The sequence below is a fragment of the Rhea pennata genome, chromosome 1, assembly GCF_028389875.1.
Source record: "Rhea pennata isolate bPtePen1 chromosome 1, bPtePen1.pri, whole genome shotgun sequence".
In the NCBI taxonomy this organism is placed as follows: domain Eukaryota; kingdom Metazoa; phylum Chordata; class Aves; order Rheiformes; family Rheidae; genus Rhea; species Rhea pennata.
Genome location: NC_084663.1, coordinates 79,637,101 through 79,661,733, shown reverse-complemented (window position 1 = coordinate 79,661,733; position 24,633 = coordinate 79,637,101). Strand labels below are relative to the sequence as shown.

General features: G+C 39.1%; 1 protein-coding gene across 3 annotated transcripts in view; it reads left to right on the top strand.

Moving 5' to 3' along the window:
• LOC134149675 (potassium voltage-gated channel subfamily KQT member 1-like) overlaps nucleotides 1–24,633 on the top strand; it is a 263,379-nt gene that overhangs the window by 202,299 nt on the left and 36,447 nt on the right. Inside the window, exon 12 of one of the 3 annotated variants that reach the window (XM_062592924.1) lies at nucleotides 12,618–12,707. The exons of 1 other annotated variant lie outside the window; for it this stretch is intronic. The gene's annotated coding sequence lies outside the window, so the exon portion shown is untranslated. Of the gene's footprint in view, nucleotides 1–12,617; nucleotides 12,730–24,633 lie in introns of those variants that run through there. One more of the 3 variants, XM_062592916.1, reaches the window with a different exon arrangement.

The window sequence follows — 24,633 nt, the reverse complement described above, 5'->3', positions numbered from 1 at the left end:
CTTGTAAAGTGACTATGACAAGTTAATGCACAAACAACCTTCCAACTTGCACCTTCCTTTTCCAAAGTGAGTTGCATTTTCTTTCTTTTTTTTTTTTTTTTTTTTTTTTTTTTTTTTTTTTATTGTTCACATACATTTGAGCCCTTAGTATTCAGTATCCTTTATTTTTCCTTACTCTTTGGTCTAAGTCCTTTCTGGACTTTAAAAAAAAAAAAAGCTTTTATAAAAAAAAAGCATGATATGCTCTTCTGTTAGAGTAAGAATGCTTCATTTATTACAATCATTTTATGAGAGGAAAGTTTCTGAGCATTTTCAGTGAGAATTGACTGCTTGTGAAAAGTTAACAGCCTAAAAGCTAAATTTATCTGCTTATTTGCAGAACTAGTGAAACATAGGCAATGTCAGTAAAGATATCATGTGTGTGCACTCTGACTCAGGAGAGTCTCTTGTGGGTGACATTTTTTTCGGTGACTTTTAACAAAGGTGTGTGCTCCATGAACTCGTGCTCTTCTCCAACACTTTGACACTCCTGTGTACATGCAGAGGAAGCATCCTTCAAGGACCCTTTCTTAAATTCTTTGTAGGAACTTATACATTAATTTCTCTCTGGCAATATAAAATCTTAGATAGCCTTTTATGTGGGCAGTGCCATTAGCTTGTTGTTCATAAATCATAAAAGAGGTGGAAAAAGAATCTGTAGAAAGCACAGGAATGATTGAGAGATTTACTCCTCTGCTGAAAAGTCCCTCTGTTCTGCACTGAAGAAGGATGTGTGCCTCTACGATAATCAGCCCACATGCTGGATTTGCAGCCAGAGCACACGAGTGATTTTACAACACATCACCTGCCTCCCACCACCACAAGCCAGAGGACTTTGGGGCTGGGCAATGGGGAGACTGCAGCTGGTAACCATTTTTTCAGCAAAACGTGCTTTGCATGACACCATATTGACTTCCTGCAAATTTGTTCTTTTGTTGGAATTTAGCACTGGCTTCTCTGAATATCCCCTCTTCTCAGCCTGGTTTCCACTCCTCTCAGAGACAGTGAGAGATTGGTTGCAGCATTTCTTTGAGGTGTGGAAGATTCAGGGTCAAGTCCTTTCTTTAAGAAAGACACTATTTTATTTAGAAAGATGGGAACTTTAGGCCTTCTGGCTATTACTATTGAACAAAAAAATCATTAAGAGATCTTAACAATGAAGATTATTCATAACTGAGTGTAACTGATTCAACAAAGGAGTTTTGCATGAAGACAGCTTGCATTTTGTCAGCTTTGAAAACTACAGCTGTTCAGAACTCAGTCATATTAATCTTTTTACATGCTTTAATTTTTAATTCCAAGGCAGTGCAAAGGAGGCTCAATATCAATGTGGAAGTCAGGCTATATTACTTTGGGCAATGAGTTCATGTGATCTGTATATAATGTAACACATGTGTATGTTACTTTGTACATGTACAAGGCTTCAACAACATAAAGAGTAGGTAAAGAGCATCCAGAACATCTAAGCTGTAACCTAGAGATGCACTTGCAGCCTCTGAGCTAACTTCAAGCTAAATTTGGGAGCCTGCCCAAGCTCCAGTGCCTCTTACCACTGCAGGCGGTGCACACTGAATTCTGGGCTGCTACCACTCCACTTGCAGGGCTGAGAGAGGGAGCTTTAGCATAGTTTAGGCACATGCATACACATGGAGCTGCATCTCCAATTGCAATATAAGCATACAACAGAATATTTTATGCTCTGAAGAGCTTAACATATATCACTAAGTTTCCTTAGTGTGGAATACCACCAAAACTGCTAAACTGTAGGGTCAGAAAAGAAATAAAACTCACTTTCATAGCTTGGCATAGTCTTTCCCCTGTGATGATTGTGACCCTGAACAAATGTCTCTCTGACACTTTCCTCACCTTCCTCATCTATAGAGTAATAGTGACAGCTCCTTCCCTCAGAGCAACCCCAATATTTAATTTTTAGGCTGCAAGAAGATCACTGCAGTCCCAGTATGATATAAGTAATTGTTTCTGTGGCCTAATTGCTTATGCCATGGAGTAACCCAGGAAAGTAGTATCTCAGGGGGCAGAAGGAGAATTCAGTGAGAGCGAAGGTTACCTGAGCTTTTCCAACCAGATGTGCATCTGAATAAACTTACAGAAATCTAGCTCCAGTATTTTTGATCTTCCTTAGCTCCAGTTTAGGTTCATTTCCCCAAAACAGTTCTAAATGTAGTACCTTTGGTGTTTTTTTCTCTGCTATCATCTTAATTAGTATTCTGGGCTGATAGTTTGCTTTGTAGCAAGTAATTACAATAAGCTAATCAGAGACTAATTAGAACTACTTTTTACTGATATGCTAAACTAGATCATTTAAAATTTAACACTGCTTTCCTCAGTATCCTATCAGAAAAATTAAGAGCACAGTTTAATAGAAACTGCTCTTTAACTTTATCTCTGACTAGCTACCTCCATCAGGATAGAAGATAAGTGTTTAAAAATATAAAGATGCAGTAGTGAGCATTATGGTCTTTCTTGGCCACTACTTGTCTGTGCAAGTGTGGCCTATTCAGATAGAGAAATTTCATAAATAAATAAATAAATAAATAAATAAAATAAAGGCATCCTTCATTTGGTTCAGAAGCAACTGGAAAATCCTTCATCCTTCTTTGGGTGAAGCCTTCATACCTAGCACTTACAGGTCTACCCTTGTTGGCAAGAGTATGCAGCAAGAGAAGAAGGTAACCTGCACGTAGGAAAATGGCTGTAGCAGGGTTGGTGCTCCAAAAGTCACAGGAAGGCTGTGAGTGACAGGATGGAGGCTCAGAGGGAAAACAGTGCAGGGAATGAAACACTCGGACAGTATGTATCTTGTTGCCCTGTGTTATGAGGTTGATAAATGCCTACATTTTTTCACAAACAGACCTTTTAAAGTTGTTTGGCTTCCTTCCATGGTGATGTGAACAGCAGCAAGCAAAAGCATAGTCAATTTTGAAACCAATAACAAAGTGTAAAGTTTTCTGCTTATTTGCTAGCGAAACCAGTTGAGTTGTTATGGCTATTCAGACATGAATTAAAACTTCTGGTATCATGGAGATATTTAGTCACTAGCATCAGAGGAGATTGAATGTCCAGCATGTATCTGCTTTCCTTGTCTATGGTCCTCCTCTAGAGCAGTATCTACCCCTGATCATTCAGCCCCAGAATAAAATGTTCCTATATGTTTTCAGTATGTGAGTGGCACTGAAGAGCATTTTTCATGACATTTCATTCAGCTGAAATATAATTGGAGCATACCGAGTTGTCAGTGTCAATGCTTCAGAAAAAGGCCCAGAATGCAGTTTGCAAAATATGTAATGCAGCACTATAATGCCCAGCTGAGATGTTTCCCCTAGGGCAATTGCTTTATCACCAAGCAGCCTAAGGGTCAGGGCACAGTATCAATTGCTCAGATCTGGGCAGGCTCATGAAGAGCTTGTGGATTCACAAGTACACGTGGGTTAAACTTGGAGAGTTAGCTGCTTAAATCATGGCTGTTGATGTGTGGATCAGCCATCTCCACCACAGACAGTAACAAATCCAAAGGGAAGGATGGGGAAGGGCAGTACTTTCCTCATCTATGCAGTGAATAGGGACAGTGTCCTTGTGACATTACAGCTGGAGTGCCTGACGTTTTGGGAACCCAGTCTCAGGCCTGGGTCATCAGGAGACAACACTCTCTCTCCTTTCTGCTGTGGCACCTCCTTCTTGACCACATGCGATGCATGGCCCCTGCTACTACATGGTCGCATGCAGCAACCACATCCCCTGTCATGTGGCATTGCATCTCTCATACAGTGTTTGAGACCCTGAACACTCTTCTAGTTGACTTCTCCCTCAGCATTTGGAGGTACCATAGCTGAGAAAGAAGCAAAAAAACCCAAGGTGATAGAAACTCTGCCACTCCTTGCCAAGCTCTCCAATCAGAACCCTTGCTGCTGTAGATATTGACAGTGATCCCTATTCCAGTGCTTGCCAGAGGTTTGCAAATGTTTTTTTTCAGAACAAGATCAGCAGATTTATGATCTGAGAAGGTAAGTCAGATAAAACTGCCATGTTTCCTGTGGCTGCACTTGTCCATAGTAAGAGCTCTGCCTCATTTCCCTTCCAGTCAGTTTGCAACTGTCACCCAAAAGCCGTATCTGCCTTCTTTCCTTTCTCTTTAGGAGGCATTGCCAGTTGGTACCCTTCAGGGGCACAGTAAGTATGGAGCAACTTATTCTTGGGACCTATGGTTTTTGAGTGCAAAGAAGGGAATATCCCCATGAAAATTTCTCTTGGGGCTGTTTTGGAGAATCTGCTCCCAGATATCCTCTCATTTGTAAAATATAAAGAATGCATACAAGTTTTGGAAATAAGGCTTTAGTTGTTTTATGGTACTATTAAATTCCAGCTTTCAGCACCATTACTACAGAATGGAAAAGCTACTAACTTTCAGTGCTGTAAATTAAAATCTAGAAAAACCTTATGTTTATGAAAAAGTAAGAATGCCTGCCAAAAGTGCCTTCTCTCTTGAGACTACTGAAGGTCTTAAAATACATCTGTATGTTATCTTCACTGAGCCTGACAAGGGAGAATAATCATGGAACATAAATACCTCTGCTTTGTCATATCATGTCAAACTCTGAGAGATCTTTGGACCATTTATGTGTTAAAGAAACACATAAGGCTGGCAAGCTAAAGGCCAGTATGTCATCCAGTCTGGAGACAAATGAGGTTTTCTACTACTGCAGTACAATGATCTTTCTTGGCTGAAACATTAGTGCTGTAAAATAGGACATTCTGCTTTAAGATTGCTAGAAACCCTAGCAAAGAGGGGTAGACTAATGTAAACATATTCTGCGCTTGAAAACCAGTTTGGAATTTTCTCTGAACACCACTATTCCAAAAACAAATGCATCCCAGATTGCATGGGGAATGTTTTCTGTGTTCTCCTAACTAATGAAGAGCTATGTCTGCATACGTTAGGGAGAGGGAGAATTACTTCCATATACCAGCATTCCCTGCTGGCTAGGAAGAAAACATCAAGTGCAATGGCCAGCCACAGGGGTTTCTAGGAAACAGAGAGCTACAAATGCTGTCTGAAAGGCAGGTATCAAGAACAGTTGGGTATAAAACAACCTCATTGAATGTAAGGGAAGTTAGACTTTCTTGCTATCATGAAGTATATCATGGTGTATCACTCACTTCAGATTCAAGTTATGCTCAAGGCACAGCAGCAGATTTGGAAGTGGAATTTGAATATCCAAAAATTTGGAGTGTTTTGAGCTGGAATTTGTACCATTTGCAAAACTCACATCTAGACTTTGGCTTTGCTCCGTCCTCACCAGCCTTCCAACTTTTCAAATCCAGAATATGGATTTGAGCACATTCATGTTTGTCTGTCTTTCTTCTCTTATCCCAGATGAAAATGGTGTAACTCCATCAACTTTCAGTGAATATTGTTGGTATAGAAGAATAGGCATGTGACCCAACGTTTAAGCAGGATGCCTGAGAACACTGAAATCTATATATAAATCAGAACATGTACTCATTTACTATGATAGAGATAGACTAGTATTTGGCATTTAAAAAAGAGAAGTATAGGGACAGTTGTCCAGGTTTAATATATGATCTCAAGAAGCCCAGGTTGAGCATCTGTCCTGTCCTATCCATTTCACCCTCTGAATATCTTACCTGGGAAAGACTAATGATGAAGTCTGTCCAGCACAGTCTACCCACATGCTTTAACACTTGGCCTTTGGCTTGAAAAGGGGAGAATGTCCTGTCCTAAATTTGAAATCATACTATCTAATGTGTTTTGAAAGCACACCTCACCTCTAATACTTCATCCATTCACTGAGCCTTTGGCAGGATTTTTGCACCTTTGTTCCACTCTGAGTGTTCTGTGAAACACATTAAAGCTGAAAACCTTCTGAAGACTTTTCCTGAAAATTAATATTTTTAATATCTGAGTGAAAAAGCATTTTAACATTTTGACAAATTATAAAGTAACAGGCTAGAAACAGGATTCTGGGTACTGTATTTAGGGTGTCCTAGCAGCTAGACAGTATTACTGAAATTTTACATCTTCAAAATGTTAGTCATTAGAGTGAATCATTAGTTGCTAGAGTCAGAGGCAAGCAGTTTCCATTTTTTATTTTACTGGATATGGTGTCATCCAGGTGTATAGGTCTATAGCTTACTTCTTGGAAACATTAAGCAGTCAAAATGAGAAATGATGCCGAATCTTCTGTATGCTTCACAATTGGTTTCCAAATATGGTAGTTGGGGAGCAACAGAGATTGAGACTGTTTCCAGATAGTTCACTATTCTGCATTTCTTCCAACTGTTGAGTGAAGCTGCTCTGAAGAAATTGATCTTTAACCACTTCAGGTGCCCCATCATTATTTCATATCCAAGTTGATATCCTAATACCAGCACATACCGGTTCTCCTTATTTTGCAGCTATTATATAGGCACATGGAAGTAGATATATATACACATATGTGCAATATATTGTTACATTCAAATATATTTATATGTGTGTGTATCGTATCCATATGAGCGTGATATAAAAATTTTAAAAATACAACTTAGGCACTAACAAGAACAAAAGTGGGTTTCACAGTGGGTCAAGATTATTTTAAATGATGCTTGTGGTGTGTTATCCACTGCATTTTCACGAAGATGATCTGTAACCCTGGATTGCCATCTCCTTAAATATAGATATTTGGGTGGCATTTTACAGCACTAATATTCTTGCTCAGGGTGTCACACACAACCTCGGTATAGATTTGCTTCAGTAGTCTCACCAAATCATACCTGTGTTTGGGCAACAAAAGTTCCACCAAGTCTCCTAAGAATTTGATCTAATCATTATACTTTCTGTAAAGTATCTTGGTTATTCTAGGCAGTCTCTGGGTTATTCTAGGCAGTCTCTGAGAACTTCTTTTATTTATTTATTTTTTTTTTCCCTATACAGTGCTCATACATTCTGAAAACCTGATAACTTGACCTCATATAAAAAAGGCATTTTTCCCCTGCAGCATAAGTGCAGACTAAAAGAGAAGAGGACCAAACAAGGAAATACTATTAGTGTAGTCTAGGATATCTTCTGTTAAAGCAAAACTCCTGCGAGCTCATCATACCTGAATCCTAATTCTTTTTCTCTTTGATGTGGATATAGACCACTAACGTGACTGACTCCAGTAAGCTCCCCTGAAATCACTGAGCCTAAATTTTACCAATATGAAGCTGTTGTCAGCCAGAGATTCAGGGCAATTCTTTCCAGATTGTCCCTTAAGCATCTCTCACATAAAACAGAAAAGTGAGCATATCTGTCAGCAAAATAGTAATGACTTCTACAGTAAGGTCTCTTATCATCCACTAAAGGATGGTGGATGAAGATGCATTCGAACTTTCAACTTACTATGTGTAAAATTGTTAATACTCTGTGTGCTTTCTAGGACTCACATGATGAGATTGTCAATCTGCTAGCTGTACTTGGAACATAGTTTTCCATCCTGAAATATCCAAATGTAGGGCTAGATTCTCCAGTGGTTGCTAATGCGAAAACACTTTCACAGAATCACAGAATCGGTAAAGTTGGAAAGGACCTCTGGAGATCATCTAGTTCAGCTTCCCTGCTCAAGAAGGGTCACCTAGAGCATGTTAGACAGAGTTGCATCCAGGTGAGCTTTGAATATCTCCAGAGAAGCAGACTCCACAACCTCTCTGGGCAACCTCCTCCAGTGCTCTGCCACTCTCACAGTGGGGAAATCCCTCCACATATTCAGGCAGAACTTCCTGTGGTTCAATTTTTGCCCATTGCCTCTTGTCTTGCCACATGGCACTACTGAAAAGAGTTTAGCCCCATCCACTTGACTCCCTCCCTTCAGATATTTGTACTCATTGATAAGATCCCCCCCTCAGTCTTCTCTTCTCCAGGCTAAACAGGCCCAGCTCTCACAGCCATTCCTCAGAGGGCAGATGCTTCACTCCTCTGATCATCCTCATAGCCCTATGCTGGACTCGCTCCAGGAGTTCTACGTCCCTCTTGTACTGGGGAGCCCAGAACTGGATGCAGTACTCGAGATGAGGCCTCATAGGGCTGGGTAGAGCAACAGGATCACCTCCCTCGACCTGCTGGCAGCACTCTTCCTAATGCACCCCAGGATACCATTGGCCTTCCTGACCACAAGGGCACATTGCTGGCTCATGGTCAGTTTGTCATCCACCAGCACTCCCAGGTCCTTCTCTGCAGTGCTGCTTTTCAGCAGGTCAGCCCCTAGCCTTGCTTAAACAACTCCCCTCTACTGTTCTTCCTGCCTATGTAGGTAATAGTTGAATTTGCTTGGTATTCGTTCACTGCATAGCATCTATCTTCTCTGGGCTGCTCCAAAAGAATTGCATGGAGTGGAATGCTGATGGGTATATGAGTTTTGACTAGCCTTCTGGCAAAAATCAGAATTTCTAGTATAAATGCCTTCAGGTAATCGCTATAGGTTCTGTATTTTTTCATACTGTCATCAATATATGAACTAGGCAGTCTGACATAAGAGATCTAAACATGTGTCATGCTTAGGGACAGAGACAGCAAAAAGGCCAAATTGGACCGAAGAGAGCCCTGTATTGGACTAATCCCAGGTTCTTCCATTGGCCATAAATAGGATTCTGCTTGCCATGGGCATCTGTAACAATAAATGATCTCTATCACACAGAGTTTACATCTTCAGTAGTTTCTACCTATCAGCCTATGAAACAGTGTAAACGGAATAGGTACAATTGTGTGGTTGTCAAAGGTCTCTTCGGTGAAGAAACACTACTTAAAAAAAATTGTAATTTGATGCATTCAGACACAAGGCAAAACCATAAATTTGTTCTCTTCATGCATCCTCATGAGTTGGGAATGCCTATGCACAGAGTGGTGAATAGCTGCAAAGGTGGGTGTGGATTTGCTGTGAGCATTGACATACACACTCACCAGCTCATGCACCCACACAGACACACAAGCCTGGTAATCGTTTGCATGTTTAGTTGTAGAATTTTGGGGATTTGGACTTTCTGATAATTTTTTAAACTGTAGATACATTTGGCAACTATAGATACAATTAGCAATACAATTAGCAGAACTGTCCCCAAACCTCACAAACATTTGAACTTTTTTCAGCCTTTGATGCAGCTGCAATGGGGCCACCTCTTCCCTTTCACGTCTTCCAAAGTAAGGGCCCTGCAGGGATGCAGCAAGAATCAGTGGTTGAGGTTGGAAGGGACCTCTGGAGATCACATAGTTCAACTCACTTGCGCAAGCAGGGCCACCCAGAGCACATTGCACAGGATTGTGTCCAGGTATACCTTGAATATCTCATCCAAGGATGCACAACCTCTGTGGACAACTTGTTCCAGTGCTCAGACACCCTCACAAAAAGAAGATTTTCCTCATGTTCAGAGGGAACTTCCTGTATTTCAGTTTGTGCCTGTTAACTCCCATCCCATCACTGAACACCACTGAAAAGAGTCTGTCTCCAGCCCCATCCACCCAGCTTGGAAATATCTGTACTGGATTGCAGACTCTGGGTAGCCCTACCTAACCATCATCCAGAGTACATTTGCCTTCTTAGAAGGCTCTAAATGGGACAATCCAAGGTGTGGACACATGGCGCTGTGCTGAATACCTAAGAGGGGGCCTTCTGAAGGCCTTAATTTGACTTCTCAAGCAGACAGAGCTTTTCTATTAGCTTTCCTGGGCTTTGGATAAAGGCTTAGATCAATGAGGAAATGTCATAATTTGTGACAACATGTACATTAATGCCCAAGTCCTGCAAACTGTCCCACATAAAATATGCTTCTGGCCTGTCAGCTCTGTCAGCTGCAGTTATTACTGCAGTTATTGCAGGAGGCAGTTCCAGATTCTGCTACGTAAATATGTGCAGAATTGGGGCTCTCATGATACTCAACAGTAATTGCTTGTTCGTATTTGTGTTTTTAATTGCTACTTTTGACACTTGAGTTACTTCCAAAAAATTTTTTTAAAAGGATCTGTTGTGTATTGAATTTGCTGTCAGTTTAGAGGTGAAGTAAGTTGCACTTTCATTGTCTTCTCAGCACTGAGTAAGCATCAAAACAGAACTGTCCCCAAACCTCACAAACATTTGAAAAACACAACAGAAAGAACCTTCAGGAAATAAACCTATTTCTGCAGCTAGCAGTAGAAACATTAGGCTCCCTGCAGCAGCAGAAGGACCATCTATCTCCATCAACTGGAATTCCATCATCTTAAAAGAAGGAAAAGGATAATTCCTTCTTTTGACAAGATCTGTCTCCATTGAAACAATTGAAAAATATTCATTTTACTTTCCTGAGCTTTGTATCTGTCAGTTTTGCCCCCCTGTGACTCAGAGGACTTATTAAGTCTGCCAAATAGATATACTGCAGGTTGAAATAAGAAAGATGCCATATTTGGGTAGAGTAGCTTATTGTCTTACAATAGTTAAAGTAAGTTATGATGCAGCTTTCCCCTGATGTTATTTAAAGGAGGAACAGCATTTGTTAGAGAGAAGCCTTTGCCAACATACACTTTCTAAACCATAAAAAAGTCACATGGTCTTATCTTATTCCCATTGAACATGTTTTTTTTTTTTTTTTTTTTTTTCCCAAAGCCAAGACAAGAGCATTGTGACAATACGAGCTCAGAATAATTATCTTAGCATTCTTTGTATTTTTGTGCATTCTTAAACAAACATTGACAGATATCACAACTAGTTGTCAGGAAGATAAGAAGCAGGAGTTAGCCGAACAACAGAATAAATTTCTTGCTTTTTAACTACATAAAAGAATCAGAGGCAGTCACAACACAAGGTTTCTATTGCATGTTTTCTGAATGGAGTCGCTGAAGAGTTGCTACAGTTACCTAGCAAAGGTTTATCTTCTTACGCAATGGATAATACACACACACAGTCCAGCATATTAGGCTTACAAATTAAGGAGGATTATTATGTTGGTGGTGATAATTCTCAGCAAGATCAGTTTGGGACAACAGTTTTGTGTGTATGAACCAAAGCAAGGCCTTAGGAGCTGCAGATACATCAAGTTCCTCTGAACTTCCATGGTAGATGGAGAGAGAAATCCTTGGATTCCACTAATACATGCTGATATAGTTAAATTGCACCACTGACTGTTTTGCTGTTTGTTTTTGTTTCAGACAAACTTGAGCTGCCACAGGCAAATCATTTCCATAGTACAGACATTTTCTTCTGACAGTGTGTCTGTTTTTCTGTTTATCTATTCCTTCACTGCATTACACAAAGGATGGCTTGATAGAATATACAGTTAATGTGATAAACATGTTAATGAGACACTTCTCTCTTGTAAGTAATGGCAACAAAAAAACATTAATTTAAGATCATTTATTGTTCTATGGGTGACAGAGATTTTGTGGCTACAAAAATATTCAAGGTATCCAAAACTGTAATGATTGTGAAGAGCCCCAATTGACAGGAAAATAAAACAGCAGACTGATTTCAGCATCAATATGTGTAAAATAATATATATGAAGAGAAAGAACACTACAAATTCCTGCACAGGGAAGGTGCTGCATGAGCAGTAAGCTTTTATGTAGGAGACTTTGGAGTCATTTTGTGCCATTCCCCAAAAAAGTCAGCTCAGTGTAACAGTGAAAAAGACATTTGGGAATTAGTGGGAGAGAAAAGGAAAGCAAAGTGAAAGCATCAATTTACTGCAATATAAATCCCTGATGACACCACACTGAGGATCCTACATGCAGTTGTAATCACCCTATTTAGAAAGAGTATAGTAGAATTGGAAAAAAAATACACAGAGAGAACATAAATGATCAAAATATGAGAGGTTTCTGCGCAAACAAGAGATTAAATAGACCAAGACCCTTCAGCAAGGAAAAGAGGCCATGAAGAGGGTCCATCAGATCAAACAGAACATGTGAAAGAAGAAGGGGTAATAACTGTCCCCTCCTTCTAATTGTATAAGAAATAAAGGATAGCAAATGAAGACAATAGTTAGTCATTTAAACAAAGGAAATACCATGTTCATGACTAGCATGTTGAACTCACCATTGTAAGATGCTTTAGATATGCATAAATGACTTCAGAAAGATAATTTAAACCAATTAACAGAAGAATGATGTAGCAAGTGCTCTGGTGGTGTGGATACACCCTTTGGTGACAATTTGCTGGGGGGGAGGGAATAGCAAAGCAAACTCTTTTTCATTTTCTATTCCTAGATGCTGTCAGATACAGGATGTCTGCTTATATGGACCTAGGATATTCTTACCTGTAACAATGTGCTGTTGTATTTTCTTTCTCAGATTTATCTGCTTCACCTAGATCTCTGACACTTTCTATAGGCTTTCTTGTCAGCAGTTTTAGAATTTGCTGCTGTTTTGTTAAGTGGAAGTTTGACTGCTTGGCTATGTTAGTTTCTATACCAGATTTGTATTCTTCTTTCTCCCTCCTTTAAAGATACCTTGACAATAGTCTGAGTATAGGTTATGCATTTTACTCGCATGCAATGTGTGACTGATAAAGTAGCTCTAAGGGGGGCTTAGCATCTTCTTTCTTTTCTTTTTGTTTTAGATTTTTCACAATGTGTATCCTACCTAAGACATCAGCTCTCCAATCTGCAAACGTATTCTGCACATCTGCCATCTTCTCCAAATCAGCGTGGTAATAGTAATAGTATGTTTTCCCCTAGGACCATAGTAAAACATGTGCCTTCATGGCTGTTTTGTTGCATGGAAAAGTTCACAGCTCAAATTAAGACAAAGCCCAGTGAAGTATGGTGGGGGCAGGGGCATTCAGCTTGCATGTTTCATTACATTTGGCTCATTTTAAGAGCTATACTCACTTAGTCTTTTGTGGGTGTGGTGGTAGTCAGAACATATATCACAGTTATTAAATGAAATTTCCTATTATTTTCTTGCTGCATTAGAGGTTTCGGAGTAGAGAGTGTACAGCAGAAACAATCAATTTCAGGTTTTCGAGTATAACATCTCTCATTTCTACCTCTAGGAGAATGATAAGCTGTCTTACATTTTAAAAAGTACATATTGTTTTGGGGAACATCTACCAAATTCATTGACCTGGCTCACAGTGCATTCTCAGAAGGAAGAGAACTATCCTAAGAAGGATAGTTCTTGTGAATAAAACACTGATCTGGCATTAATGGAACTAGAGCTGTGACACAGGCCTCCCATCTGAACTTGGGAAAACCTCTAAACAACTTCGTATTTTTGATTTTATATCCATAAAAAGGGTGTCCAAGTTTCCTTTTACTCTCCGCTAGTCTTGGCTCTGTAAAACCTTTAGGACAAGTGAGTTTCCATGGCACTCAGCACAGTATATATGTATCATTCACTGTTGCTATAAGGGAAACAGTGATAGCATGACTTGCTATGTCATTTGTTAGAAGACAGCATTACATGTACTGACTAAAAACTGATTGGATGTGAATAGAAAACACACTAACTTTTTGGTTCCTTTTCTATTCCAAAAATTCCAATGTGAAACTTTAGGTTCAGATAGAAATAACAATAGAGTTTAAATATCTTGCTAGTGCAAAGTGAAGCATTTGGGCAAAATAGGAGCAGATTAATCTTCCTGGCAAAGGACATCATAACGAAAAAAAAAAGAGATGAAGATGAGAAAGCATAGCAGGTATAAAATGACAAACAAAGCAGTTCAGAAAAATAGTGATTAAACAGTTGAAACAGAACCCTGGGATTCAGTTAAAATATGTAGAGGTGTTGCTCTGACTACAGATCCTGCACCAGGAAAGTGTACGGCCTTTTTCTAGGCAAGTCACCCAACCAGTCCCAGCTGCTGAGTGAGCACATCAACAAATAGCCACTTCTATTGCTTGCTTTTTTCACTTTTTCTATCTCCTCCATATTTAGTTATGGATATACAGGCAGCATACATATTCAGGTCTTCACAGAAGTGAATTGACCTACGAAAATGATCCTGTCAGTTTGAACTGGGCTACTTCATGAACTGTTGGGTGGCTTTATTGCTTTTCTATAAGTTAGCCAAAAATAGTAAAAGGGACTTAGCTATACAGTTGTGTCTTCTCTTGTGGCTATTCTTAGTGTCTGGGCATCACATATTTCTAAATCAAAGGTGGCGACTGGTACCTAAGTGATGTGAAAAAAAGCAATCAAGTAGAACTAAAAGGAATTTGAGGACAGCACATTGTATCTCTGCACCAACGCAAACTTCCCTTGGTATATCATATCTCAATGTTAAGTTGAAACATAATGTATTTTTCATTCACATTCTAGTAATTTGCCCTTGTATAGCATTTTGAATCCATCTCAGCATTAAGGCCATATTAATATATTTTGTTACAAGTACATAGTGAATTGAAGACGTTGAGGCAATTATGAGTTGAAGGAGTTGAGGAAATATGATAGTTGGCTTAAAATGTCAGCATAAAAGCCGAACTAATTTTACGTGGAGGAAAGGAACTTAAGAAAAAACATTTTTTATTCTTTGTTGTTTTGATTATTCTCTTCTATTATCAACATTTTAATTGGACCCCTCTGTCAATCATCTACTTCTTGTGGCACCTGAAGCAGTTATATCTACCTGTAACAAATACTTTGTTTTCCCTGCTGCTGGTAAGGTGCATAGTGAGTAAACATTACCTTGAAAGGAGATTAAGTAAGCATTTTTCAGTGCAAATAAATGTTATTCTGCTTCCTGAAAGCATTTATATCCTTATAGCGTAGCACACAAATGTGCTTTTGGACTAGCTTGAGATCAGATCAACTTTTCCCTTATCAAAAGCAAAGAAATATTTGGGGTTTTTTCCTCTGCTAAACTGTAGATGTGCTTGAAATGAGGAGTATGTTGTGCCAAAGCTATTTCCAGCTTTGACTCAAATTTGTTCAAATTACTGTTAGAAAAAAGTATAATGATAGAACATGGATATGGAATAAATTTACAAAGCTAGAGTAGAAAATATGGACATCTTATCAACTATTTAAAGGTATCTGTAATGGCTAGGGCCTTTCTTAGGCTGTAGGCAAGACACCTTGATTGTCCTAGGGAGGTGAGGCTCATATGTACCGTCTCCCTCCTTAGACTGCAGCTGGCAAAGAGAAAGGAGTGTTTGTGGCAATGGTGGCAGTGAAAATGATAGACAGATGGAGCTGGTTTAAAACAGCTATAGCAATCTCTCCACTCTAGATCTTTCCTTTTTTCACTGTTTTTCCAAGTCTAAGGAGAGATGAAAGCCCTCCTGTTCTGCAAGATCAACAGCAGAACAGTGTTAATTTTTTATGTATATACTCTCAAACTTAAAATAGTAAAAGCACTAATACCAAGATTATGGCCACCTAGATTTATTTTTCAGTCTCTCAAACAATAAAAAAGCCTTTTTGCCTTGCTTGCCTTGTGCTGGAGATGTTTGGGCTGTCAGTCCCATTGCAAGGGTATGGCAGTAGCACAGTCACTCATGTGTCAGTGAGGCCTGCATGAAATCCAAACCAGCTGCAAGCAGTGGCCTCATTGACCATCATTTGGGAACCTTTCTCTGGGTGCTCAACAGTCAGTTAAATGCCTTACAGTTTCAAGGACTGACCAGCCAGCAACAAGAATAAGTATGTGTGGCAATGAATTAACAACTTAAACACCAGAACCACTTTCTGGTTTCCCAAAATGTAGTCTCTTTACCCCACAAGGAAGAAGTCAAACAGTGAAAGAGTTGAATTCAGAAATTCGGTTGAATTCAACAGCTAAATGTTGACTTTAGAAAGTCATCGAGTTTAAACTAAGAAAAACCTCATGACCTTCTTATTAAATTTAGTAAAAATAATACTTGAATTCCTGCTCTTATTATTAAATTGATTTTTAGAAAAAAAAAAGCTTGGGCAAACATCATGGAATGAGAGAGTTGGTACCAGAGGAGAAGGTGACTTGGGATTCCTTATCCCCCTTTCACATTTCAAAGAATTCCAAGTAGAATGAGAAAATGTGCGAACACAATCTCTACAAATCTGTGCATTGATTAAACCTGCTTGTTGAGCTCGCTGGGCTTATCTGTAGGTAAAGGTGTTTTAGTCATTTAACTGCTATTGAGTTTCAAGGTGTGACTAAAACCTTTATGCAATAAGATCAAAACAGCAGAGAGAGAATGATTATGCTCTTCCATTCAACACAGTTAAAGAACCATAGATTACTTGAATTCAGATACAAATAAATAATAATCATGAACATAAATTATATTTTTTTAAAGCCGTTCCTACAGGAGAATGATTAGGCTCTCCTTTTCTTAAGGCAGGACTGAGAGTTTGGTTTGTTTGGGTTCCTTCTTTGAAGAGGGTTTCTGCCAAACTGGATTTGGCTAGCCATGCAACAGGGCTATTGCATGTTTTTATATATCATACTAAGTTCATATCAAGTGAATTTACAGATAAACTGCCTGGCATTGTACCTTATACTTTGAGTGAGCCATGTGCTATGGGTATGTTCAAGTGAAAAATACTGTGTTAGTTTTGGACACTTTATGCTTATGTAGATGCATTTTTGCTTGTGTGGGCCTGAAAAGAAAGTAATAACCTGAATAGCCAAGCATGAATCTCAGTTAAAACATTTACACAGCTGAGATCAGAAATCTCTCCTGTGCATAGAAAAAACAGTTGAAGCTGTTATGACATGTTTTCAACATACTGCTGCCTGAAAGAGTAGTGTGAGGGAAGACTGGTCTGGAGATTATATTTAGAAGGAACAGAGGGATGTTTCCATTTCCATCACTAATTGGGCTTTTCCTTCCCCCCCCCCCCCCTTTTTTTTGGTTGAATTTGATGTGTATCAAAGCAGAACAAAGAAATAATAAGTTATTCAGAAAAAGCTATTTAAGTTTTACATTGCATATACTGGTAGAGTTGCTTCTTTAGCTAGCTTCTTTTTATATATATATATATATATTTATTTATTTATATACATAGATACACATATTATGAGGACAAGTATTGTGTCAGGGCACTTCAGACTTTCCCCTAGAAACGAGCCTAAAGGGGGGAAAAGCCTGTTGGCAGACAGCTCATATGCACTGCAAGACATTTTGGAGTCCTGATGCATTTTGAAAAAACAAGGTGGCAGCTCCTATGCTCAAAGTAGGACCAATGTGTCACAGCTCACCCGGGTGGTTTCTAGTATTCTCTGCAGGGCCATCAGAGAGACTGCAGCAGCTTTTAGTGGAGCTCTCTGATCTCAGTGGATTTTGCTGCTATGAAAACAAAGGCAGGAGAAAATGAGGTCTTTCATTTTGCAGAACAGGAACATCCTTTGCACAGTAGAGCAGACAGCCCTGCTTTGCTCCCAGCCACAGCTCCCCACCACTTTACTTGCACTGGCACTAGTAAATCACATAGCTGCATGCTCCGCTTGGGCAGCTCATTGATCCAGCTGATCATTTCTGCATTACTTACATGTTTTGTAGGGTTGTCTTTCAGCTGGAGTTAACTAGCATAAGGAGTGTGTGCCCATGAGCTGGGAGGGGAGATCAGATCCACTACATCACAGCAGCAGCATGGTTTTAGATTGACCCAAGCTCTGTGTTAAACTAGATTCATGGATAGGAAGAACCCAATTACAGGCTTCGACAGCACTAGAATAAAAGCTCCTCTGTACTTCTAAATAGCAACACTGGGGGTAAAACACGGGCAGGATTCTCTCTCATCTCTAAGATTCTGGATCTGATTTTTCTCTTTCTTACTTTTCTGAAAATCAGAAATTATGTCAATGGACTTCCTTACACTGAAGCAAGGACTGTGTGAAGAAGTTGATAATTTGGCCATTTATCTATAACAATATATTCTCCCTACCAACATATTAAACACTGAGTTACCACTGATTCAAAGTAGCAGCTACTAAGTCACAAATGCCACTTCCTGAAATAAATCTTAATGCTGTTCAGAGATTTCCCATCCAAGCACTAACAAGCCCCAACCTTTCTTAGTTGCAAACCAATGAAAATGGTATCTTAAAAAATTTTCAACCAGGATAACTTATTGCTTTCATATCACAGAATCACAGAATCACAGAATGGTTGAGGTTGGAAGGGACTTACGGAGATTGTCTAGTCCAACTGCCCTGCTCAAGAAGGGTCACCTAGAACATGCTAGACAGGATCGTGTGCAGGCAGGTTTTCAGTATCTCCAGAGAAGGAGACTCTACAACCTCTCTGGGCATCCTCCTCCAGTCTCTGTCACTCTCACAGTAAAGAAATTCCTGCTCATATTCGGTGGAACTGCCTGTGTTTCAGCTGGGGCCGTTACCCCTTGTCCTGCTGCTGGGCACTACTGAAAAGAGTTTAGTCCCATCCACTTGACACCCTTCCTTCAGATACTTATACTCATTCATGAGATTCCCCCCTCAGTCTTCTCTTTTCCAGGTTAAACAGGCCCAGCTCATGGTCAATTTGTGTCCACAAAAACTCCCAGGTCCTTCTCTGCAGAGCTGCTTTCCAGCAGGTCAGCCCCTAGCCTGTACTGGTACATGGGGTTATTCCCTAGGTGCAGGATTCTGCACTTGCCCTTGTTGAACCTCAGGAGGTTCCTCTCTGCACAGCTCTCCAGCCTGTGCAGGTCTCTCTGAATGGCAGCACAGCCCTCAGCTGTATCAGCCACTCCTCCCACCTTGGTATCATCAGCAAACTTGCTGAGGAGGCACTCTGTCCCTTCATCCAGGTCACTGATGAATAAGTTGAACAGGATGGGACCCAGTACTGAGCCCTTGGGAACTCCACTAGGTAGAGACCTCCAACTAGACTCTGCACCACTGATCACAACCCTCTGAGCTCTGGCTCTGTCCTCTGCCTTTCAGCCACTTCTCAGTCCACCTCACTGTCCACTCATCCATGTCTCTGAAGCGTTGCTTTACTTCAGATTTCATCAGTTGCTGCTCCAAGTAAAAGTAGGTGTTCTTTTTCAGTTCTTCTTTCTCTGATATAAACTTGTATCACAACGTACACTAATAAAAATAAAAATGAAAGAAAGAAAGCTGTACAGCAAAATGGAAAGATAAGGAGTCAGATAATAGTCACATTGCTTCATAGACTACAGAAGGACTTTCAGATACACTATGTTGATGTATTTGGGCTAAAAAATGTATTAAAACTGAATATTTTTAAGAATCGTAAGTGTTAAAATACATTGTGTGATCTCCTTTCTTGAATGACTGTATTTTGCAAATTTTCTTTTAGTGCTTGAAATTATACTAATATAACTTTTTTCAAAACTTTGTACATTAGAATTCAGTTAGTTTTATGTTTTCAAAATTTACAATAATATTCTGTTAGTTTTCTAGGCAATTCACACAGGATCTTGGCATTATAGAGAAAATCAGCACAATGTATCTTAAACAGCAGTCATCATGGATCCCCTGTATAGTACTGAGAGGAGAATAGTATTTCTAAGTCATGAAGTACTGTATAATTTTGTCTAGCTTCCAGCAAAATTTTATCTGACTTCTAGTCTTAGAGCTAGGTTATGAAATTGATGACACAAATTAAGTGCTCTCTGCTGAAAAGAAAGGCAGTATGAAAAATATAAACTGAGGAGAAGTCCGTATTTTTGTTACTGTGAATAACAAATGTAGGTGGGTAAGTACGGGAAAATTCAAAGAAACTTTACAAAGGGAGCCTGACCATCAATCTTTCCTGGAAACATACATTAAAAAAGAAAAAAGCCTAGAAATGACTTTCTATGTTGAATATTACTTTTCTATGCATAACTATTAATCAAGATGTATTCAGTTATGAGCTGTAAATAAGCATCAGACATTGTAGTCTGTATAATAAACCTCATCACCTATCCATAAGCAAAAATGACAGCACCCAGCCTGGAATTTCTCGTTGCTATCAGAGTATCAGAACTGCATGTATATGAGGGCTCAGACCTAATATGGCTGGTACCTTCCTCTATTTGGCACATTTCAGTCTACCTGAGGAATGCCTATTACGGAAGAAATAGCAGTGGCTGGTGAGTCAGTGCAACTTCTGTTGTAGCTCCTAGGATCAAAGAAACAGAGGAGTGCCAGGAAGTTCACACAGTGGATATGACAAAACACAACACAAAGACATTGCTGATGAGTATAACGAACCACTAAAAATATACGAGTGTGGTAACAACTCCAGAAAATAGCTAGTGTACACAAATCTAAAAATATGGGTCCTGTTCTCTCACCACAGGATACCACTAACGTCAGTGGGAGCCCACTTATAGATAGTGGGAAGTCTATGGGAGTTACTCACATCCTGCATGAGTCCATGTCTCCTTGAAATCCTCAGATATTCCTTTAGGATCATTACTTGTTGTTATTTACCATTCTGCACCATTCAGTTTGCTTATGTTTTCTGGTTCTCTTTTTAACTCATGCCTTTCCTATGGGAGATGATCTGAGAGTGATTTAAGCATTATTTAATGTAAATTTAGAATTTGGGGATCCTGTGAAAATAAAACCATAGGATAGCTAGGAATGCCATTGTTCAAGATAACTACGGTGATGACCTTTCTAATTTCTCCCCAATACACTTTTGTCTCAAGACACTACTATTATTTAATATGGGTCTAAGATTGGTTTTCATTGCATTTTTTGTTTGTTTGAGGGTGTTTTGTTTTCTTGTTTGAGAAATCTCGAGAACTTGCTCCTGAAACAGCTCAATTCTAAAGCAATCTGGATTTGAGTTGCCATCTTTTGTCTTTTCTCTTTTAAACTAACCGCAGTCCTAAATATGGTTGTGTGCAAAGTATCACCTTACTTGCTTCTGTGTGTGTGTGCTTACGGCCTCTTATATTTCCCAGACATGCAGTAACTTTTTCCTCTGCTTAGTTCTCTGTCACCTCAGATGGCAAAACAGTTTCTGTTTTCAATGCTGCAAAGATGATGATTTGCTTCCTAGATAAGAAAGAAGCAGTTCACCAGTGGCTGGAAAACTGAATCACTCACACACACACACACACACAAACAAAAAAAAAAAAAACAAAAAAAAAAAAAAAAAAACATTGTCCAGTTAGCCTGCCAGAAAAGTATAGCATCTGTAAGAGAACTGTATCATGGTACAATTGCTCTTGTTTAGAAATAAAGACATTGTCTTTACTTCACTCTAAGGGAGCACATTCTACAAACACAATTCTGTTGTCTTGAGCAGAGTCACTTCTGGCTATTCCTGATAGCCAGAAGGCCACAGTTAGGACTTATTGTAACAGTAAGAGTATATTCTTTCACTAAGGGAAAAATTAGTTATACAAATCATTATTAGTTATTTGGCTGGAGTTAAGTATTGTCCTACAGTTTTATGTCTCTTTGGCTCTGTCCATTTCCAGATAATATGCATGGCTACATACTTGCATATCCTTAAATTTGGGGGATATTATTCTCTTCCATTAACACTGGTTAGTTTTTGTCCTGCAATATTTTCATTCAGCTGCTGCTGAATTCAGTAAGGTTATATAGCTGCACCAGGAGACAGATTTCATTTATTATTGTGTTAAGAGACCAACAATAACCTTTATTGTAACTCTTCTATATGTCTAATGACCTAATTTGGATCATGACAGTAGAATTTTCCTTCAATGATTTAAATATTGCCAGGAGTTTCTGGTTATATAAATTTTAATAGGTAATAAGCCTACTCAGTGTTTTCCATTGGTCTGAGATGATGAACAGTAAGTAACAGTTGACTAACAGGTTTATAATCCTGACAAAAACACTGGGTAATAATGAATGAAGCTTTGTTTCCAGCGCTGCTACTTCTTTCTTTGCTTTTATGGAAATCTAAAATAAATGGTTGCAAAGACCACCTGAGAACTAGTCTTCCCATATGGACGTGACTTGAGTAGCTGAGTTACACTGAAGCAAATGCCAGAAATACCAAGTCTGCTACTCAGCAACTTGCAATATCCATCTATGTCCTTCATCAGAGCAGTCATATGCTCAATTAAAACATGTAATTAAAACTGGTCAAAACAGAGAAAGTATTATATGCAATCTTCGCAGCTGAGGACAGGTAAACTCATTGAGACATGAATAATGGTAGGAGTTGGAAGGGAAAGGATAGTGGGACAGATTAATAGGTCAATGCTGCAGGAAGATAATATGAGCTTCACTTAACTACATAAACTTTTACTTATTCATTGTTTATCCTGTGTGCTTATGTCATTATCACATGGATAGTGGTGGGTTTCTGTGCTTTACTACTACATAGCTTTTCCACAGCTTATCAAACTTCTGAGCAAAATTTGTTTGCTATCCATTCTCTGTCCTTCAACCACTGACATAACATTGGATTCCTTTTTCTTTCATTTTTTAATCTTTATTTCTGAAAAGAATGTTTTGATTTCCAGAAACATGCATCTTCTTGATCAATTTTATTGTAAGCAAAGCAGAATATGTATAAATATAGGAGCCTGTTTATTTCAGGATAGTTTTTCCACACTGTATCTTGTCAAAGAATTACATTAGAATTTAAAGAGTTGCAAGAAAACAGGGTTGGGACTCTGAATCAACTATAAAAGAGTGGGGAAAAGGCAGTCTTCCCATTATTTGAATTCTCTACCTTCTTTACTTAAATTACTAGCTAGCTCAAAACAGTGAAGAAATCATGAGCGTTTAGTGGTCATTGGATCCCTTTTAAATACTATTTTGCAAATTATTATTTTCCTCTTTTTTTTAAAAAAAAAAATATGTTTTATAGCTCTTTCCACAGTCATACAAAAGTTGAATTTGAGACTCTCAGTCATACACTCTAGGATTTCCCTTACGTGATTTCTCTCTGTCTCCCATGGGCATTTCCTTTTCTGAAGACATCAGCAATACCTTTGGGCTCAAAGGGCCTTACTTGAACTTACTGATCCTTGGGAACATAATTTGGACTTATAGATATCACGCAGGAAAGAGTTTATCATGGATGAATTATATCAGGATGATCCATATAAGATAAATATCTTTACTAATATTTGGGCAAAATTACATATACTTCACAACTCCAGATCAAATGGAAGCAGTTAGCAAAAAGAAAGAAAAAAAAATGACAAGAAATTTGGAATATGGCTTAACTCTTTCCCTAGCACCTAGCTGTAGGCACAGGTTCACTGGAAGGAAGAACAGAAGCTGCTACCAATAATACTGCCTGAAACGTTGTGTGTATTCCACACATCCAAATTTGAGAAGGACAGAAGCCTCTGTCTTCACTCTGCTCTGTGCAGGATCTCCAGAGAGACAAATTCTTGTATTTTAGGATTTCTAGGACAAGGCCTCCCATTATTTTACTGTGGACTTAGATCAAGGAGGTCTTGGCTCTCCAAGCAAATTTTTCCCACCCACTAAAATTTTCCAACCTGAGCAACTGTGAAGTGCTGCCTCCAGATTTGTGGGCCTACTCTCAGGCAGCTGTAGGAGCTGAAGCCTTGTTCTGCTACCTTAGCCATCAGGCTGCTGCCAGCATTTCCAAATTCACCAATACCTTAAAAACACTTCCAAAGGCTTGAATACTACATGCAGATCTGATCCCCACCCATTTTAGGAGACAGGAGAACTAGGGAAGATACAGAGAAGGACATAAAGAGGAGCAAAGATGTCTGAGGTTCTGCCACACAAGCAGAATAGAGTAGGAGCCTTCTCTCTGGAAAAGAGCTGATTGAGGGGAGACATGGGAGAAGTCTTTAAATTCATAAACAGGGACAGAAAGAGGACACATAACAACTTGTCGCTAACTTTTGCAATACAAATATCAGGGCACAAAAAAATGGCATTAGAGTCTGGGGAAAAAAAAGTTCTATATGTCATTGGGCATCATGTAGTAAGTTTGTCGAACCTATTGCCATGGCACAGTCCAGAGGGTTATATTCAATATATTCAAATAAGTTCAAAAAGACAATAGACAAATTTGCATAGGAAAGCTGCATCAGTGGGACATGATTGGCCAGGAGGAACCTCCTACCTCAGGAAGTCCCTGAAGAGCTGATTACCCAAAACTAGGAGGCTATACAAGGAAATGAATAATGCTGCACATCCTCCATTTTATAGTCTCCCCTAAACATCTGCTGCCAGTCACTGCTGGAAATATAAGATGTAGTAGGTGGACATTTGATCTCCTAAAATGCAGCCTTCTTTCTATTCTTGGGGCATACTCTCCATTTTTAAAAGGATCATCTTACAAATTTCCTCATGTTAGTTGGAGCTTTGAAACAGACTTTGCAAAAGGCCTGTAATGCAATTATTCCTTTCTTAAAAGTAGCATAAAAGTGTACAGATTGGGTAAATTAAGACACACTTGTTAGTCACACTCTTCTTCTGTTTCCTCTTTATCCACTAGTGTTCTTTGTGAATTATGCCAGCATCTTCTAAAGATTTCAAGTCATCTCAGGTCAATCACAGCAGACCTGGTTTATATGGCTGCCATATCTCCCCTTGAGTCTTGCAATGAGATTCCTCAAGCTCTAACAGGTTCCTCCCCAAAAGGGGGGTGCCTTTTTACTGTACCATCCTCCCTTTTGTCTCTGAAAGTCCTTCTGAGGTTTTAAATTCTGACTTGAACATCTGAATCCTTTGTCTCCCTTCTGGGAAAATTCCGCTTCTTCAAATCCTT